Source organism: Salminus brasiliensis, chromosome 17 (assembly GCF_030463535.1).
Source record: "Salminus brasiliensis chromosome 17, fSalBra1.hap2, whole genome shotgun sequence".
In the NCBI taxonomy this organism is placed as follows: Eukaryota; Metazoa; Chordata; class Actinopteri; order Characiformes; family Bryconidae; genus Salminus; species Salminus brasiliensis.
The window spans coordinates 31,083,153-31,099,526 of record NC_132894.1 but is presented as its reverse complement, the minus strand read 5'-3'; positions in this window follow the sequence as shown (position 1 = coordinate 31,099,526).

The following is a 16,374-nucleotide window of genomic DNA, read 5'->3' as shown; positions in this document are numbered from 1 at the left end:
ACCAATACAAACAATAGGAATAATGTGCTTCAAAATAAAGACTAATTAGATCTAATAGAGTCAATCGACCAATCTCAGTCATTACAGGTACCATAGCCCCATTATCACATGTTCCCTCTAATTTATCCAAGCACAAAACTGCAGGGTTTGCCAGCATCCCATTCTGCGCTGATCGTGATGGCTTAGTTGGAGATGTTGGCAGCTCACGTCGTGTGATTATGCCACTCTGCTTTTCACTTTCCGTCTGCTTTGACTCACTTTTTATCCTCAGCTAAATTCATCAATAAAATATTAAATGCTCAGAAATGGAAGAGGAGCAAAGCTACCGAGAGAACTGCAGAGTAAGAGAGAGAAAGAGAGAGAGAGAGAGAGAGTCTGGTGCTTAGAGAAAAGATTATTAAACCTACTAATGTAATGTCACCATGCTCATTCTTTGGCTGGGATAATGACAGCTCATGGGTATCCTTCTCTGTTCAGATGCTGGCATTATTTCCATTTCTCTCCCTCCATTATAAAGTTGGTTAATCCTCTGGCTGAGCAAGCAACGCCGTTAATTCATAGGGACCATAGGAGGCATGTTAGAACCCCTCTTTCAAGTAAAGTAAACCCCTCCAGCGATGCGATTCAGCACACGAATCCATGGCACTGGGAGCCACTGGCTTGACCCACTTCTTCCCACCATTGTTCGTGTGGTCTGCTAAGTAGACAGACAGGGTGGCCATTGTTGTCCGTGCCCTCCCTCAAGGCATTTGTCATCCCTCCACATGTAGAAACCAGGCAGCTGTTGTTTTGGCTGAGCCATGGGCCTTCAGGCAAACAAGCAAGCGACTGGTGGATCTGGGCGTAAGACTGGGTTTTTTATGACGTGTCTGGTGAAGATGATGGTTAAATAGGGATTACAAACGTGCCGATTGTGGGATTAAGATCATCAGAGCATTTCTGATTCTGGTGAAGCGCAAAATTAAGCCTTCTAGGATGATTACAGAGGCGAGGGCAAGAGGTTGGAGCATTCTAGAGGGTTTCCAGTGTCTGGTGGATTTATGGAGGTTTTCACACATGGCGGTGGAGGGTTTAGAATCGAATGGCTGTTGTAATGAAGACTAGAAAGCCTGTGTCAAATTCTTAAGAAGATTGTTTTTGATGTATAAATATGTATGTGATTTTGGGTTTTAAAAAAAAATAGCCTTTTTACCACCCTGTTATGTTACGGCAGAATGAAACACGCCAGTTTTATCCTTTTGTGGTGGACTCATGAGACAGCATAGGCATCAAGGCATTGAGGCAGCTGCCTTAAATCCACTGTTCGTTAGCATCCATTGGGCTAATGACCCAAAGACACACTTTACGAGTTCACTCAAAAGAACTGTAGGTTGAGGGCTCAGAGTGGTCCAGCAGACTAAGGCACCAGAGGGGTCGCTAGGTTGAATCAGCAGCCGGTGCCAGAGAGAGCACAACCGGCCTTGCTGTCTCTCTCTCTCTCTCTCTCTCAGATGGATAGACGGCTCTCTCTATTGCACATCACTTCAGTCTGCTAGTTCGACAAGAGGCGGTGGCTGATCAGTGTCAGTAGGAGGTGTGTCAGTACTCGCCCTTCCAGTGTTGGGAGCATTACATGTGATACGGAATTGGAGAGGGCAGTTGGGTTAGGTGTATTGCTGCTGTACTTCTCCAGCCAAACGAATGTCACATACCACAGCCATTACCAGCAAACAAGCCTGTGTTCAGAGCCAGCCAGATGTGCTGCACCATCAGATCCTGATGTTTGATATTGAGTGTTTTCACAGTTGGCGTGTTCATTGAGGAGAAGATCTTGATGGTTGAGTTTTTAATCTGAAGCTTTAATCTGGGTCTTGCCCTACAGTCAGATGTCAGATTAAGAGAGAGTGATGGACAGATCACACAGTCATGACAGGACCTGAAAGAGAAAGGGAGAGAGGAAGAGAGAGAGAGCGCGAGAGTTGACAGACATGGCAGACTGCTGAAAAACACTTCACTGTGAGTTCTAAGAAGAACCATAGCCCCCCGGGCAGATCCTCCCTCCTGTGATGCCTTTACCTTCTTCTCTACCTTCTGGGTGGAGACACTGCAGGTAATAAAATATCTATAATTACAGGTGATAAAATATCAGCAACTGAAGGAAATGAGACACCACTTCAGACACACTGCTGTCGAATAACGTAAAGCAGTGTGTGCACGTTCTCACCCAGACGTTCACTGAAAGTGTTGGCAGAAGCATTCCTCTGAGCCACTGCTGTGCTTTTAGCAGCGCTGGTGAGAACACTGAAGATAGCTGCTGACTCTTTGAGTCGTATCGAGTCGCGCCTCTACCCGTACATTCTTTCTTAATGGGCCTTCTGCACTTATCTCTGTGATAGGAAGATAAGCTTGCCTTATATGAGTCACAAACCAGATGAACCACAATATGTACACTCTGTTCATGTATTGGAGTTATAGCGAGACACTGGCTGGCCACTTTATTAGAAACACCTGCTGCGTAGCTCCAGAGACTGTAGCCCATCTGTTGTCGTCTACTGTTGTATATAAAGCATATATCAGATCTGCAGTAGCCCTACGGTCATAAACTGTCTAATGATTAATCAGTTAATTGTACTTACTGTATACGACAGCAGATGGGCTACAGTGTGTAACTGCACACCTATAGGACATAGTAGAACTACATTGTTGTTGTTTCCAATAAAGTGGCCCGTGAGTGGAAGAATAAGCTAGATGATTCCAATAAAGTGGCTAGTGAGTGAAAGTACAAGCTAGATGTTTCCTATATAGTGGCCAGTGAGTGGAAGAATAAGCTAGATGTTTCCAATACAGTGGCCAGTGAGTGGAAGAATAAGCTAGATGTTTCCAATACAGTGGCCAGTGAGTGGAAGAATAAGCTAGATGTTTCCAATACAGTGGCCAGTGAGTGGAAGTACAAAAGATAGGTGTTTCCAATAAAGAGGCCAGCAAGTGGAAGTATAAGGAAGGTCTTCCCAATAAAGTGGCTAGTGGGTTAAAATACAATCTAGGTGTTTCCAATAAAATGGCCAGAAAGAGAAAGATGTTTCCAAAAAAGCCAAAAAAGGTGGCCAGTGCATGGAAGTAAAGGCTAGGTGTTTCCAATAAAGTGGCCAGTGAATGGAAGTAAAGGCTAGCTGTTTCCAATAAAGTGGCCAGTGAGTGAAAGTACAAGCTAGGTGTTTCCAATAAAGTGGCCAGTGAATGGAAGTAAAGGCTAGCTGTTTCCAATAAAGTGGCCAGTGAGTGGAAGAATAAGCTAGATGATTTCAATAAAGTGGCCAGTTAGATGAAGGTCAAGGTAGGTGTTTCCTATATAGTGGCCAGTGAGTGGAAGTACGTACTAGGTGTATCCTATACAGTGGCCAGTGAGTGAAAGTACAAGCTAGGTGTTTCCAATAAAGTGGCCAGTTAGATGAAGGTCAAGGTAGGTGTTTCCTATATAGTGGCCAGTGAGTGGAAGTACGTACTAGGTGTTTGCTATATAGTGGTCAGTGAGTGGAAGTATAAGGAAGGTGTTTCCAAGTGGCTAGTAAGTGAAAGTACAAGCTAGTCATTTCCAATAAAATGGCCAGCAAGAGAAAGCACAAGAAAAGTGTTTAAAATAAAAGCCGGAAAAAGTGGCCAGTGCGTGGAGGTACAAAAGATAGGTGTTTCCAATAAAGTGGCCAGTGAGAGGGAGGCCAAGGTAGGTGTTTCCTTTAAAGAGAAATGAGTTTCTCTTGAAAATGATCAAATAGGAACATTTTATATGCAGATTTGGGAAATGGATAGGAGTCACACATAATTTAACAGAGAGGGAGAGAGAGAGACAGAGAGAGAGAGAGAGAGAGAGAGAGAGAGAGAGAGAGAGAGTCACTCAGGCACACAATAACCCCACAAAATCTCTTCTTGTCTCTGCTTTTAATTAAATGAATCTCTGCTGGCACACTTACAGCAAAGCCTCATATCTTGTTTGCAAAACAGAAACTCATCCATTGGGCCTTTCACATCTCCTTCTTTCTTGACACACAACCCATTCCGGTTTCTGTACTACGCCACACATTCAAAGTCTAATCTTAAAATGAAATGAAAGCAATTGTGGTTTGGATGGGGTCCAGAAGCACAGGCTTCAGGGCCAGTCGTAAAGTAAAGCGGTAGTTCCATGAAGAGTCAAATGTACACAACCTTTTCCTTTCTGCAAATGTAGTCAATCAGCTATGACAGGCTTTGTGTCTAGAGTTTACATTATTAGTTTTGGACAGGAGCTACGAGGCTGTTATTGCCAATTGTTGTTATTGTGATGGAAGCCAAAGAGAGCAGTTAGTGGAAGAGCAAGGTAGGTGTTTCCAATAAAGTGTCCAGTGAATTGAAGAACAAGGTGGGTGTTTCCAGTGTTTCTTCTGAAATCAAGGGTATCAATAGGGTGTTTGCCCCTATTGCTGTAGCCACTCCTCTTCTGAGAAACAGGTTCCACTAGACATTGGAACATTGCTGTGAGGATTTGATTGCATTCATGAGTCACGAGAGCCTTTGTAAGACCAGGTACTGCTGGATGATTAGTTCCATTTCTTAGCCGTCCCAATAGTATTGGATGGAGCTCCTTCACTCCAAAGAACCCAGCCCATTTCCACTGATCCACAGGCCATTTCTGGGGGCTTTATACCCCTCTCGCTGACACTTGGCATTGGACATGGTGATCTAAGGTCTTAATTCTTAGCATCTTAGCTTGGTCAACAATCCATATTGAGTTGAGCCTGAAAATATTAGTAAATTAGCTGCAGCTGTAATTGATTAAATACTGTGTAAGATGTTTAGTCTGTGGCTCAGTTTATTTACTGTGTACTGCAGGTTGAAGGCCCCCATTGCATGAAGGATTCCTTCCTTCATATTCTCAGATTCTAAACCATGGGGGAGGCTGTGGTTTTAACAGGATTCAAACATATGACCTCCTGGCTGTTGACAAGTAGGCAGTTAGACAGTTGTGCCACCCTAAAGCTGTAAAACCACGGACATTTCTGTGTTCAAAAAAGAACGGAGACGTTAATTTACTCAGCTCTAGAGTGGCCCTACAGTCTAACTGCTGCCCAACAAATGTGAGAAGATCATAATTTCAAATCCCAGCAATGGTCCATTATCAAAAGCTTCCCAGTCTGGGGACGTCATGTGACAGGAGTTCTAACCTGCAGATGAGTACAAAAAAAGTAAATGTCTATAAGCTAAGATAATATAATATTTTATTAGTCCCACAGTGGGGAAAATCAATATTATTTACAGATTATTTACAGATAATTGAAATTGACCTTTATTGCACGTGTGTGTGTGTGGGGGGGGGGGATATTGCATATTGTATTGTTACAAACAAACAAAGTAAGTCCTTACATTTTCAGCTGCATCTCATTTACCAACATTTTTGAGGCTCAACTCAATATGGATTGTTGACCAAACTGAGATGCAGAAGGTAAAAAAGTTGTTCTGGAATCAGATTTTAAACGACTTTAAAAGCTGCACCTCAAAGCACCAAGTCACAGGGTGTCTGCAAACTTTTGGACAGTGTGATTTTTTACTGAACTATCGCTTTAATTAACGGCTGGCCCTGAAGCCTGTTCTTCGGAACTCTATCCAAACCATAATTGCTTTCCTTTCATTTTACGATCCTAACAGTGAGAGAGAGCGCATGGATTGCGTGGTACAGAGGAAAACGGAGTAAACCTCATGTCATGCCAAACCATGGTGTTAAAACTCCCTACAAGTGCATACACCAACCTACACACAGCACCCCGCCCCCCTCCACCCGCCCGCAGGTCCTCCCATTCCACCTCTCCACCTGCCTGCACATTCTAGGTGTGTCATTCAATTAGATTCCTGCACCACCAAAGCCAGCATATAAGCTTTCAAAGCTCAAAAGGCTGGAAATTCATTAGCGCCTCATTAAAGGGACGCGTGAGCGTTCTTGTTGTGTCAGTAATTAAGGCCATGCTAATATTTCCAGCTGAGGTGCTCACCATTACTCACTCCCAGCGTTTGCATCCTAATGGGATCTATCTTGCTGCATCCACTCGAGAAGATTTTTCAGCCTTTTCTGTGGATAATCGCTCTCGCAAGAGTATCCAGCAGTTTGTGAGCTTAGCTTCACCAATTCAAACAGCAGACAGAGTCCTTGACCATAATTATGCTTTTCTTTGGATTTCACAAATAAACGGAAGCGGGGGAGTGCAAGCCCCGCTCCTCACAACAGGCTCTCGGCCGGTTTTAAGAACAAACTGTGTGTTCTTCACTTCTCCTGAGCGAAGAGAAGCATAAAACAGACAGTTTCATTTGAGCAAAGAGCTTCTTTTTGGGAGCATCCCTCTCCAGAAAACTAACCCAGTGCACAGCTAACCTCTATTCCTTGTTCCCTTGGAATACAAATTCAGTCGCGGCGCTAATAAGCTGTTATGTTGGGATCTTAACAACAAAGAGCATTGCACATGAAGGCGGATTAAAAATGCATGGTCAGTTATGGCACTGCATTAAACAGTAGGGGAGAATGGGGAAGTGTCGAAGGGAGTACATCAATGAGTTTTAGATTTTCCCCTTTACAGCCTAAATTGGCTGTCAAATATAGGTTAATCATTGCTCTGATTGGCTGGCATGTGTGCCATTCAAACAGCAGTCCAGGCTGAAATACTCCTAAATAATGTTTGAGTGAGTGGGAGGGGCTAAACCACTGTGAGCTGATTGGATAGACGTATTTGGATAGACGTATTTGTACACGTGTAGTCGGAAGTTTATGTGTTCCCATTATAGACATGAATGTCAACAGGGTCAGTATATGGTGTGTGTGCAGAATCTGCAGGATGTAACTCGGCCCTGCTGATTTCTCCTGTACAACATCCGGAGAAGTCGACCCTTCCTCTCTAGAGAGTTGCCCGCGTGCTTGTTCAGTCTCTCGTCACTTCAAGGCTTGACTACTGCAACTCTCTTCTGGCTGGTCTCCCTCTGTGCACCATCAGGCATCTGCAGCAGCATGGGTCATCTTCAATGTTCCTAAATTCAGCCATGTCACTCCACTGCTGCGTTCTCTCTTCACTGGCTTCCTGTAGCTGCTGCCTGCATCAGATTCAAAACCCTGACGCTGGCCTACAAAGCCAAGAACGGACCAGCCCCTCCATACTTGATGGCAATGGTCAAAAGCCGGTCTGCACCAAGAGCCCTTACAGCTTCAAGTACGGCTCGGCTCGACCCGCCATCCCTCAAAATCCGCGGAAGACAAGCGTCCAGGCTCTTTTCTGTCCTGCATCAAAGTGGTGGAACGAGCTTCCCCTGGGTGTCCGAACGGCCGAGTCACTCGCTGTCTTCAAATGCAGACTGGTTATTTTCAAAATATGTAATTTTTATCATGATATCTTGGTTCTCTTGGGGGCCCCCTATTTCAAATATGCTTTGGGCCGGCTCTGCCTAGTCCCCTGGTAGCAAAACAGGTCAAAACATGACATTACCACCACCATGCTTGACAGTAGTTAATCTTAGGAGGTTGAAAGCCTCACCTTTACTCTTCCAAACATACCTCTGATAGTTGTGGCCAAACAACATGATCTTCTGTCTGTGTGGTCAGCTGCAAACGTTAGTCCAGCTTGAAGACGTCCATTTTGGAGCAAGCTTCTTTCTTGGAGGGCAGCCTTTCAGTCCATGGTGATATCAAACCAGCGTGACTGTCGACAGTGGCACTGGTGTTCTGGCAGCTTCCAGTTTCCAGCTTCCATGGCAATCCGGTATCTTGGTGCTTTTTGGTACTTGTTGCTTCCTTGCAGCTGAGAGTGACAGTTTGGGTCTTCTTCCAGACTTTGGAGAAGTGGCTACACCTCCCAGAAGCTCCTGTGATCTACTGACTTGTGCCTAATCTACGATCATCCTAATCAGATCTGCACTGAGCTCCTCGTTATTTCCCACTGTATCGTGTGTGGGTCAATCCAATGAGTGCTGTCAATCAAACCTCCTTTTTATGTGGGCATGGAGAAACTACCAGGTGTAGTCAATCATGATCACTGACAGGAAGTTAAGAGGCAAGCAAAATTTACATTTTGGAAGTTTCAGCATCACTGCAGTTGCAGAGTTAACATTAATTAAATAATAAATTAAGCATTAATGAAATAAAATAATAGGATAATATTAACCAGGTATTTTTAGATTAATAATAATGTGTAAAAAATGATAAAAAATTAAATAAAAAAAATCAAACAAATGGGGCAGCTGCTTAATACAAACCACTATAAACTCCATATTCTCTCTCAAATAACCACAAAGTTGCACTCGATCCCCTGTTCCAATCAAATGCCCCATTATTCAGCTAACACAACTCACTAGCGAGTTAAATGCTAACTGCTACTGTTTCCCGCAGAGCAGCACTCAGGTCTATTCACCCAGTGGCAATAATAAAAAAAAATCATACAGGTCTGTGTGTGATTACTAATGATAAGTGTCACACCCGTTATCAGATGCCAGGCAGAAATGACCAGGTGCTCACTGTCACGCTTAAGCCCCTCGTATTCGTGATAACAGTGTGCGGCCTGTCCAGCCGCGAGCGCTGAGAGGTCCATTATCGGCAGCACACTGATTGAGAGGGCTTAGAGCCATTAGGTCCACCGTGTGGCTCTCTTTATATGGAGCGTGACGTCGGAGGTGACAGGCCATCATGGCTCAAGAACTTCGGAAGAGAAAATCACACTAAGAAGGACAGTTGTGAGCGGAAAAGGGAGCAGTGGCTGACCCGGGACTGTGTTGCTTCAGCACAGAGCTTTAGCTTAAAATCCTGCTTTTATATCATATGATGTAAGCTATTTTGAAGTCAGCAGGGGCTCTTAAAATCTCTCTTTCCACTCTTTTAAACCACCCTCAAACTTCCTGTTCGGGGCGGTTCACAATACAGTTCCTTTCAAAGAAGTTCTATTGGAACATTTATTTAACACATGATTTTTATGAATCTTTTCCAGCCTCGGATTCAAACTGATTGTTATTGATACTCTACTTTATGTGTAAGACTGTCTATGTGTGTAATTGATGCTCTGCTCTGCTCTGATTGGCTGCACTGTACTCTGCCTTGTTCTGAAAGCACTGTGAGCTTAATGTGAATTGGGAAGGGGGGTGGGGCTAAACTGTCACATTGTTTTCATATAATATCAAACTCTTATTTTTTAAATCAATGTGAACAATTCTGTAGTTTCATTCCTTTCCTTTAATAATTTTTTTAATCATTTAAACAATAATAATTATTATAAAGTAGCTGTAATAATGTGTAAATGGCTTCCCTGTATTGATCACTATTCTGAAAGTGGTGTGGGCAGAAAACACTCTTTATAACTTATAACATGGTGAATAGGGATGGGGCTAATCTGTTAAAGGATTGTGAAAAATGTTACATGCTGAAACCTGTTACATGCTAAGTGTTACATGCTGAAAAAACGTTACATGCTAAATGTTACATGCTAAAAACATACATGCTAAGTGTAACATGCTGAAAACGTACATGCTAAATTTTACATGCTGAAAAATGTTACATGCTAATTGTTACATGCTGAAAACTTACATGCTAAATGTTACATGCAGTGGTGGCTCAGCGGTTAGAGCGTCGGGATATTGATAACAGGGTTGTGGGTTCAATACCCGGGCTCGGCAAGCTGCCACTGTTGGGCCCTGTTGAGCAAGGCCCTTTACCCTCTCTGCTCCCCGGGCGCTGGAGTTGGCTGCCCACCGCTCTGGGTGTGTGTGTACTCACTGCCCCTAACACATGTGTGTGTGTGAGTGTGTGTTCACTACCAGATGGGTTAAATGCGGAGGACACATTTCGCTGTACAGTGACAAATACGTGCACCTTTACATGCTGAAAAATGTTACATGCTGAAAAGTGTTACATGATGAAAATGTTACATGCTCAGTGTTACATCCTGAAACCTGTTACATGCTGGAAAATGTTGCATGCTAAAAACATACATGCTAAGTGTAACATGCTGAAAACGTACATGCTGAAAAATGTTACATGCTAATTGTTACATGCTGAAAACATACATGCTCAGTGTTACATCCTGAAAAATGTTTTATGGTAATTGTTAAATGCTAAAAACTAACATGCTAAAATGTTACATGTTGAAATGTTACAAGCAGAAAACTTTTATAACTTTAAAATTGTTTACATATAATATCTCTCTCAAAGATATTGCAAAAAACTCTTGCAAAGAAATGTGAGAAAAATCCTGTAGTCCCTTTATACGATTATTGATATCTTTAATGCAGCAAATTGAACAACAATAATTAAAACAATAAAAAATAATCAAGCAGCCATAATAAACAGTAGATGGTGGCACTAAAAAAATGTCGACAAACGAATAAATTGATCATAAAAAAACAAGCAGTCGGCACGTCTGCTTAAAACACTCCAGGATCTCTGTCTTTAATGGTTTGGGGTTGGGGCAGTACTTTTTTGCTGACCATCTTTTCCGTCCAGTCTAATTCCTGACCGGTGTAGTCGAACTAACCCTGACTCCTTTATCTTTCTTTTTCTCATCCCTCTTGTTCACACACACACACACTAAATGAGAATGGCCTTATACGGCCACGGAGAAAACTGTGACTTCAGATTGAATTAGTGACCTGCTCAGTGACTGGACTTCTTGTTAATTCCAGCCACTGATGCATTTCAGCCTGTCTGGTGGGTCAGTGCATGCACGCATATGTGAGTGTGGGAGTGTATGTGAGTGTGTTTGTGTGTGTCTGTGAGGCTCCCTATTCTCTTAAGGATGTGGCTGATTGCTCGGAGATGAACATCCGCAATGGCCCATCAGCTCTCTCCCCCCGGCCCAGCGTAGCTAAATTACACCAGCCAGCACTAGATGGTGAAAACCGTAAATGGATGGAAGGGAGAGGAAATAGTGGATTCAGCTGTCTCACACACATACGCACATACATACACACACACACACACACACACATATAAGGCTGTATCCTCATGCTGAGTCATTTATCAAACACATATAGTCTGTATTTTACGGCTAGATTTAGTCATTAAGATGCTGTGCAGTGCACTAAGACTCTTTCTAAGTAGGACTGCATTTAGCCCTTCTTACTGAAAGGCCGACTGCAGTTAGACTGCAAATCCTTCGTATTTGTGGTGTACTAGTTACCACAGTAGTTACCAAATAATACCCAATAATAACTGAACAGTAAGTCTTAACATTGATGTAACCTGCCTGCAGATTATGTGGTTGCATGTATTTGCATACGGTACTGTGCACATGTCAAAGATCACCATACAGCCCTCATTTATTGCATTTCCAGTCAAAACCCCTACAGGGTATTCATATTCCAGTGTCAGGTACTGTTCCACACCTCCAAAGTTCAGTCTTAGATGCTTTGGAGCATTTTCTACTTCTCAACATCCAAGTCATCTCAAAAACATTCAATGATGTTGAGGTCTGGATTCTGGGGTTGTCAGACTATTGTTCTGGAAACCTCAGCTTGAGATGTTAAAAGTGTGAAGGATGGACACTGCTTCTTTTCCTGCTTATTTTTCTTTGATTTTCCCTTCCATATACAAGTGGAATATCTTCTATCTATATAATAGCCCTCCTCAGTGCTACTGTTGCATTTATATGACGATGACAATAAGAATTATAAATAATCAACCAAATCGATTTTATTTGTATAGTATGTTTACAGCTGTCCCAAAGCAACTTTACAGAAACTTGTAGTAAGACAAAAAAATCTACAAAACATAACACACACACACAGTGAGCAGGCCAAAGGAAAACTCTCCAGAACAAACTGGAGGAAGAAACCTTGGGAGGAACCAAGACTCACAAGGGGGAACCATCCTCCCCTGGTCAGAACTATGTAAAAAATGATTGACAAAAAATGTCATGGGGTTAAACTTCAATGTAGCTGGTAATAGAGGGTGGGTAACTAGTCTGAGGCCGGTGGCAGTAGCTGGAGCTGTGATAAGCTGGTGACCTGGTGACCAGCTGGGGAGCAATCTGAAAGAACTGTAAAAAAAAAACACAGTGCATCCAACAATAAAGGCAGCTTAAAAGGCAATTTTTTTATAGTGATAGAAAACATGGTAGAACACAGAAAGCTCCAGTTCCACAACCTGGTCTATTGTAGTGTGGCCCACTTGTCTGGTGGCAGACTTTAGAGTCAAAGTGGACATGGGCAAAAGTTTTGAATGTACTGTATATACTCCAAACCATATAACTAGTTTATCGTGGAGTCCTTGTTGGTGCTACAGACAATCATTTTTAAAAGGATCTATATAGAACCATCACAAAAAGGTTTTTCACTAATCCAAACTCCCTTGTTACCAGGCCAAGAGTGCATAAATTAACCAATTATTATCCAAATGGTTCATTTTACTTCAGCCATTATTGTGTATTATTGGATATTAATTTCATAGTAATTACTAACGGGTGCATCTAGACAGAGTTACAGAAGAAAAGATTAATAACTGAACAATTAGCCAGACGTCGAAGAGGTTCTTGACTCTCTCAGTACGTAAATCACGCTCTAGGCTTGAAGCAACCTTGTAATCTATTTCCCCTGCTGTCTGGCACAGGGCCACGTCCACAGAGCCAGAAACAGCTGGGACGGCCGGCTTTGGCCTGTCACGCCCAGCCGCACCACAGGTAATACCCCCCACCCGCTAACACAGGCCTCCATCAGCCATATGGCTCAGAGCAGAGTGGCCTGGTTCACCTCAGGCCTCATTCACACACCACGCCTGGCCTGGACTTGATTGGGCGGAGGTGGAGGATGACCAGGGCTTATTGCGGAGGTCACTTTCAAAAGAATTACGTTCAGCTCACCTTTAACCCAGCCAACGACTATACTCTGATTTGATTTGATTTCAAGTTAATTGCATTGGTCAAACTTTGGAAAGGCACAAGATGAATATTAGCCCCTCACACAAAAAGTAGGATATACGACAGTACTGCACTTTCTCCCTCCTGCCTCTCTCACATGGACAAAGTAAGGGGAGAGGACGACCAGAGCTCACACAGTCAGTCACTTTCAAAAGAATTACGTCCAGTTCATTGTTAACCCTGACAACAATCATAGCCCTAAGCAGTAATAGGTGTTATTCTAGAGCAGTAGAAGTTGTTGCAGTAGTAGCAGTAGTACTAATTGTTGTTAAGAAGTTGTAGTTGGAGTAGTAGTAGTAGTAATCGTTGTTGTAATAGAGCAGTAGTGGAAATAGTAGTAGCAGTAGTAGTTGTTGTAGAGCAGTTTTAGTAGCACTAATATGAGCATTAACGGTATTTTAGGATAGTATTGGTAGTGATTGTAGAGTAGTAGTAGTAGTGGCAATAGTAGTAATAGTAGTTGGTGTAGAGTAGCAGTTGTAGTAGCAATAGTAGAAGTGGTTACAGTTTTACTAGCAGTATTAGCAGTAATATTAACATCAGTAGTAGTAGCAGTATTACTAGTAGATATAACAGCAGCAGTAGTATTAGCAATAGTAGTAGTAGTAGTAATAGAAGTAGCAGTAGAATTAGCAGTAGTAAAAGCAGCAGTAGAAGTAGCAGTAGTAGCAGTAGTGGTAGTAGTAGTAGTAGCAACAGCAGCAGTAGTAGTAGCAGTAGTAGCAGTAGTGGTAGTAGTAGTAGTAGCAACAGCAGCAGTAGTAGTAGCAGTAGTAGCAGTAGTGGTAGTAGTAGTAGTAGCAACAGCAGCAGTAGTAGTAGCAGTGATGAGAGTAGTAGTAGTAGCAACAGCAGCAGTAGTAGTAGCAGTGATGAGAGTAGTAGTAGTGGTAGTAGAAGTAGTAGTATCAACAGTGGTAACAGCAGTAGTAGTAGTGCTAGCTATAGTAGTTGAAGTAGAAGTAACAGTAGTAGTGGTAGTAGCAACAACAGCAGTAGTATTAGCAGTGGTAAGAGTAGTAGTAGCAGTAGAATTAGCAGTAGTGAGAGCAGCAGTAGTAGTAGTAGTTGTAGTAGTAGTAGTAGTAGTAGCAACAGATGCAGTAGTAGTAGCAGTGGTAACAGTAGTAGTAACAGTAGCAGTAGTAGCAGTAGCAGTAGTAAGAGCAGCCGCAGTAGTAGTAGTAGTTGTAGCAGTAGTATTAGTATTAGTAACAGTGTTCTTACTACTAATACTACTAAGTAGTAGTAACAGTAGTAGTAGGAGCAGTAGTAGTAATAGAAGTAGCAGTAGAATTAGCAGTAGCAAGAGCAGCAGTAGTATTAGTAGTAAGAACAGTAGTTGAAGTAGTAGTAACAGTAGTAGTGGTAGTAGCAACAACAGCAGTAGAATTAGCAGTAGTAAGAGCAGCAGTAGTAGTAGTTGTTGTAGCTGTAGTAGTAGTAGTAGTTGTAGCAGTAGTAGTAGTAGTAGCAACAGATGCAGTAGTAGTAGCAGTGGTAACAGTAGTTGAAGTAGTAGTAGCAGTGGTAACAATAGATGTAGCAGTATTAGTAGTAGTAGTAGTAGTAGTAGTAGTAACAGTAATTGAAGTAGTAGTAGCAGCAGCAGTAGATGTAGTGTTCGTAGTCGTAGTAGTAGAAGTAGTTGTAGTAGTAACAGTAGTTGAAGTAGTAGTAGCAGCAGCAGTAGATGTAGTGTTCGTAGTCGTAGTAGTAGAAGTAGTTGTAGTAGTAACAGTAGTTGAAGTAGTAGTAGCAGTGGTAAAAAAATTGGATGTAGCAGTAGTAGTAGTAGTAGTAACAGTAGTTGAAGTAGTAGTAGCAGCAGTATTAGTAGTAGTAGTAGTAGTAGTAACAGTAGTTGAAGTAGTAGTTGCAGTGGTAACAATAGATGTAGCAGTAGCATTAGTAGTAGTAGTAGCAGTAGTTGAAGTAGTAGTAGCAGCAGCAGTAGATGTAGTAGTCGCAGTAGTAGTAGTAGTAGTAGTAGTAACAGTAGTTGAAGTAGTAGTAGCAGCAGTAATATTAGCCTTTCTTGTGATCATAGAATAGCATTAGTAGTAGTGGTAGTTGTAGAGTAGTTGTTGGTGAGGTAGTAACAGTAGAGTAGTTGTAGTGGTGGTACCTAAAGCTAGTTCTACAAAAGCAAACCACACATTTGATCTCACTGCGCCAGAAAGCAATCGGCTCTGAAATACAGTAGTAGACAGTAATGATAATATTATGTAAGCTTCTGTAAGAGATGACAAAGTTCTGCTGAATCCTCGATGATGGCCACACGATGACCACGCATCGAGAAAGGATCAAAAGATTACACATATAGTTCACTGTCACACATACTCACATTCACACACACATAGTACCACCAGCTCCAGTGTGTCTCACAGTGGGTAGAAGTGTTTGAGAACCAGTGAGAAAGTTCTAAACGAGAAGTTTTTTTACTTTCATTACAGAAACATGACTATCGGTGCCGCATGCTCTTTTATCACTGCTTCACCGTTTGATTTAACTACACTGTAAAAACCACGTTATGATGTATTTTTATGTATGACAGATGCTAAAGTTATCCTTATTATTACTGAACCTCAACCGATGCTTTGCTGGATTAGTACACCGTCATAAAACGACAAAAAAAAAGCAATGCTGAAAATTCCTAGAAATGGAATAATCATAAAAAGTGGATATGCGGCAAACAATGAAATGCCTCTATATATTAAAATGACATATTTCATCACTGATGATGGAGATGTTAGCCAAATGTATGCACTTTTCCCAGCATGGCAGTAATAACGCAAAAAAGGCTAGGTTCTGAATCGGAATAAAAAGTAATAAGTAATATAAGGCACCAAGACTGAAATAAATAAATAAATAAATAAATAAATAAATAAAAATAATAAATAAAACATGCATAGATGCGTCCCAGAGAGGGAGTGTGCTTGAGCGAGATAAATCAGAGTGGTTGAAAAGCCTTACTGCTCAGGAATAACAATAATACCAGGCTTTAGATGAAGGCTTTTAGCACAAATGTCAAATCCTCTCTCAGTAAGAACCATCCACCTTGAGCCTATTCAGTGATAAGAGATTGAACAGCTACTGCACATCCTGTTCAAAGCTCGACACGGGAACAAATCCCTCAGAGTCGCAATCATCTACCACAGGCCGGTCAGTGCTTCAGTGGTTTTAGGTAGACATATCAAAGAACATACTTGAAGAAGCCTGGCCTGAACATATACAGAACTACACGGCAATTGGGTCACAGCTAAGGACGATCCAAAACTTGTAGTTTAAAATAGATCAGTCGTGATGTTCTATGCCGTGGACAGTCTGCATTAAAAAATTTTATTCCCTAGTTTTGATGAGAGGTTTGGTTCATGTATATATATATATATAAGGATATGATATGCCTTTATTCAGGGGTGGTGTACGGGGAGGGTTAGTTGGTTAGTTGGTTAGGTCGTAACTGACAACGACCATAAACATTTATCAACCC